The sequence below is a fragment of the Mastomys coucha genome, unplaced genomic scaffold, assembly GCF_008632895.1.
Source record: "Mastomys coucha isolate ucsf_1 unplaced genomic scaffold, UCSF_Mcou_1 pScaffold14, whole genome shotgun sequence".
Lineage (NCBI taxonomy): Eukaryota > Metazoa > Chordata > Mammalia > Rodentia > Muridae > Mastomys > Mastomys coucha.
The window spans coordinates 62,934,682-62,939,653 of record NW_022196896.1 but is presented as its reverse complement, the minus strand read 5'-3'; the positions used below and the strand labels follow the sequence as shown (position 1 = coordinate 62,939,653).

Here is a 4,972-nt window from a genome sequence, read left to right as displayed (position 1 = left end):
TGTGTGTTTGTGTGTTTCTATGGTATAGATTTCCATATAACTTTTTGAAATGTCTTTAGTGTTATTTAACCCTCTCCACATTCTCTACTCTAGCCTACTGTCCCCTCTTTAACCCTATCTTAGTCGGGGTTTTAATTGTTGTGATAAAACTGCTTACTGGCTTGGTCCCTATAGCTTGCTTCTCATGGCTCACCCAGGCTGTCTTTTTACACAGCTCAGTACCACTTGCCCAGAGCTGGCACCCTCCCTATAAGTTGAGCCCTCCCATATTAATTGTTAATCAATAAAATGGCCTACAACCTTGCCCACAGGCTAGTCTGGCGGCAGCATTTTCTCAACAGCAGTTCTGTCTTCCCAAATGACTCTTAACTTGTGCCAAGTGGGCAAAGAGCCAGCCAGGACAAACCCCAACTCAACCTTTTGTGTTCTGTCATTCCTGCTTAGCCCTTCAAACAAGTGCATTCTGCAAATCATTTCCTGTGAAAGCTGCTGGGCCACAGACCTGAGATGCAAAGCCAACATCCACAATAGAGAGAAAAGAAACAACGTTTGTCTTTTGGGGGCTGGGTTACCTCATGCACAAGGATTCTTCAAGATCCTTCTATTTGCCTGTGAGTTTAGTTTTTATTAAGAGCTGAATGATTTCCTTTTGGATAAATAAACCACATCTTCATTACCCATTCATCAGCTGATGTTCGTCAAGGCTATTTTTGTTTCCTGGAATAGGGAAGCCATGGATATGGATGAGCAGATATTTCTATAGTAAAACAACAAATTTTAAAAATCAAACATTCTAGCACTCTAATACAAAGATATATTAATCTGATACTTAAATATGAAAAGAAAACTGCCCCTAGAGGCATTGCAGGCATGGCTATGGTGTTCTATGTATGCTACTAGGTGGCAGAGAAGAGAGTCTATGTCTATGCTCAATGTTCTGAACTATGAACATCTGAATAATTAGAAGCCTAACATTTCCTGAGAAAAGTGAGCCTGAGATGACCACTAGTCCAGTACCATGTGGACCTGGAAGGAAGCAGACCATGCCTGAGATGACCCCTGCCCAGTGCCCTAATGCACAGGTCGGGCAGAGAACCCCGATATCACTCCTGAGATGACCCCAGACATTCAAAGGCCCTGAGCACCACTAAGAGGAGCAAGTAGGTGGTGGAGAGATGGAAGAAAAAGAAACAGAAGGATGTGGGTACAATAAAGAGAAGCAAAAGTGGAGGCTTGAGGGTAGTATAGAACAGAGTGGTGTGAGTAACCAGTGATACTATCTGGGACCAGTGGGGAGTGGTGTCCTAGCCTATGGTGCCACTGGTGGACCATATCTGAGTCCATGGCCTTGCAATAGCATAGGTCTGTTACCACCAAAGCTGCCATGGTCTGGGCTGCCATCAAGGGACATGTTGATGCCTAAGAGCTATTAAGAGATGGGCCCACCCCTTATCTGGTTATTATGGGAGAACTAACCCTGGAGTATAAAAGGAGGAGAACTGACCTTGCACTTAGCCAGTTGCTCAGGACACCAGGCACCACACATTGCAGAAGTGGTAGATGAGATGACCCCCAGGGTATAAGCATGGGAGAACTGACTCTGCCACTCATCCCCCATGCAGTAGCATGGATGGAGAAGTAGCCTCCTACCTTTGGTGCAGTGGACTATGCTACCATATAGAAAAACTGGTAAAGTGGAGTAGATTTAGGAACCCCAGGAATTCTCATAATTGATAATGGTAGGCATTTAAATCTGCACCCAACCAAGTTCCTTTCTTGGAGCACATGACTATGGCACCCCAATAAGAGGACCATAGTGACTAGTCTTGTAGCATAAAGCTTAGAGGTCTCCAAGTTAATGAGGTATCTAGATAGGTCTCACAGGTTCAGCCAATAAGCTCCCCTTTCCAGGCATCCATTTCTGCAAAAGATATTTAATCTCTGATCCACTCTGATTAAGTCATATGTATCTTTTCCACCATGAATAAAGCAGTTTTGGACAAACAAGGACTGTCTCCTTTCTCAAGGACTGCTATAGGGGTAGATCATCATACTTAGCCAGGCCAAAGTCTCCCACAGAAGGCTTCTCTACACTCTTGGCACTCACCCTGAGTTAAGCTGGATCCTCACACATCTGGTTCGTCTCAGCACCCTGTCACCATTCTTAAATCTTCGAGGTTCCCAATGGCATCTGGGTGCCCAGGATTTTGAAAAACACTCATACCAGCTCTACTCTGATGCAAAGATGAGGTGCAGGATCAGCTCTCCTGAATGTTGTATCCTTTGAAGTATGTGGTAAATTCTCCCATTCTCCTGACTCCAGGGCCAGCTCTCTTGCATGCCATAGATGGTGAGAGAGAGGAGAGAAGGGCATCTCTCCCTTGTTAGTTCCACTGCCCAGCAGACTGACTTTCCTTTGCTTATGCCCCTGGGGCAGGCTCATTTTGGTAGATTTTTCCTTTGACCAATATGAAGTGTCCTTCCTTATTCTTTTTGATAACTTTTGGTTTAAAGTCAATTTTATTTGATATTAGAATGGCTTCGTTTTGGGGGACCATTTCCTTGGAGAATTGTAATACAAACTTTGAGCCTTCATCTTAACCTATACCACATCTCACCCAGATAAACACGGGCTGGGACCCCTATCTTAGACTGTGTTTCATCTCCCCAGAATGGAATGTCATCATCCTCTCCCCCAACCAGCAGCAGCACTGGGAAGAACAGGCTCTGCACATTACCTGGGTAGCACAGTAGAACTGACCTTGGTGGCAGGGGCATAATTAAGCCAGCCCCAAGGGCATTTGCATGGGAGAGCTGGCCCTGCCAGTTGTCTGCCAAGTAGTGACATAGGTGAGGGAGAAATCCCCCCCTCCACCTTACCCCCTTGCCACCTACAGCAAGCAGAAGAGCTGGCCATCAGAGCTGTCACTGCCCTTCACCTGCTGCAACACTCTGGAGAGAGGGCTTTGTACCTAACCAGGGCAGCACAGTAGAGCTGACCCTGATGAAGGAGAAGTGGGTGAGCTAGGGTAATGAGCTTGGGAGAGCTGGCACCACAACATGTCTGCCATGTGTCTGCATGAGTGAGAGAGATATATCCTCCCCCACTTTCACCCCTTGCCACCTATGGTAGTGAAAGGGTTGGCCGAAGAGTCATGAGAGCAGGAGAGCTGTCTCTGTCCCTTGTCTGCTATAGCACCCAGGAGAGCAGGTCCTGGACCTCACTTGGGCAGCAGAGTAGAGCTAGCCCTGGTTGTAGGGGTTGCAGGTGAGCCTGCCGTAAGGGCATGAGCAAAGGAAAGACAGTCCTGCCTCTTGTCTGCTGGGCAGTGGAACTAACAAGGGAGAGATGCCCTTCTCTCCTCTCTCTCACCATCTATGGCATGCAAGAGAGCTGGCCCGGGAGTCAGGAGAATGGGAGAATTTGCTAAGTACTTCACAGGATACAACATTCAGGAGAGCTGATCCTGCACCTCATCTGAGCATCAGAGTAGAGCTGGTGGTATGAGGAGAGGCGGAAATGAGTGGGATTGGGGTGAGTGATATAAAAGAAATAATGAAAAGTTTTTAAAAGATTTGTTACTCAAAGCTGTTATTATAATCTTAGAAATATTAAAGATTTGACCTTGGGTGCAAACTCAGTGGCCCACAGCCTCTGGAGGAGGCTCCACCCCCAAGCACCCTAGCATGCCCAGGATCTTTGGATCATCACTGAGTAGAACACATCATCTGTTCTGAAACCACTTGGAGTAACTGGGACTAGCAGGATCCAGGGACAAAGGAACCACGCCTGACCAGTGGCTCCAGTTCCTTATGGTCTGCGCTGGTCTACCTTGTATGCGAACTCAGCAGCCAGTCTCACGTCCCCCAGAGCTTCGTCACACCAGGATCTCAGGGTCACAGAGGCAGATTGAGACCCAGGAACTCTGACACACCCAGAATCTCAGGATCAGAGGATTCCAGAATCACAGGATCATAGAGACAGCTGGATGCTGAGGAGTTCTGACTCAACCAGGATTACAGGAAGCACAGGCTCTAGTCAGATATGGCCAGGACAGGGAGCACTAGAGATAATAAGATGGTGGGAGGCAAGCATAGGAACAGAAGCAATAGAAACCAAGCTTACTTAGCATCATCAGAACCCAGTTCTCCCACCATAGCAAGTCCTGGACATACCATCACACCAGAAAAGCAAGATTCAGATCTAAAGTCACTTCTCATGATAATGATAGAGGACTTTAAGAAGGACATAAATAACTCCCTCAAAGAAATACAGGAGAACATGGGTAAAAAGCTAAAGGCCCTTAAAGAGGAAACACAAAATCCCCTTAAATAATTACAGGAAAACACAATCAAACAGGCAAAGGAAATAAAGAAAACCATCCATGGTCTAAAAATAGAACTAGAAACAATAAAGAAACAACAAAGGAAGACGACCCTGGAGTTAGAAAACCTAGGAAAGAGATCAGGAGTTATAGATGCATCACCAACAAATACAAGAGATAGAAGAGAGATTCTCGGGGGCAGAAGATACCATAGAAAACATTGACACAAAAGTCAAAATGCAAAATGAAAAAAGCTCTTAACCCAAAACATCCAGGAAATCCAGAACACAAAGAGAAGACAAAACCTAAGGATAACAGGGATAGAAGAGAGTGAAGATTCCCAACTGAAAGGGCCAGTAAATACCTTCAACACAATTATAGAAGAAAACTTCCCTAACCTAAAGAAAGAAGTGCTTATGAACCAACAAAAATTTTACAGAACTCCAAATGGACTGGACCAGAAAAGAAATTCCTCCCATCACATCATAATCAAAACACCAAATACATTAAATAAAGAAAGAATATTAAAAGCAGTAATGGAAAAAGGTCAAGTAACATATAAAGGCAGACCTATCAGAATTACACAAGACTTCTCACCAGAGACTATGAAATCTAGAAGATCCTGGGCAGATGTCATAGAGAACCTA

General features: G+C 45.2%; 1 long non-coding RNA gene and 1 other non-coding gene across 2 annotated transcripts; one reads left to right on the top strand and one right to left on the bottom strand.

Annotated features, from left to right (window-relative positions):
- Positions 1-608: 608 nt before the first annotated feature.
- Positions 609-3,897, bottom strand: LOC116089126. Its single transcript, XR_004118171.1, has 2 exons — positions 3,833-3,897; positions 609-757 (listed from the first exon to the last, which is right to left on the bottom strand). It is a non-coding gene; the product is annotated as an uncharacterized LOC116089126 (long non-coding RNA).
- Positions 847-976, top strand: LOC116089624. The gene has a single exon (XR_004118404.1). It is a non-coding gene; the product is annotated as a small nucleolar RNA SNORA17 (small nucleolar RNA).
- Positions 3,898-4,972: the final 1,075 nt, after the last annotated feature.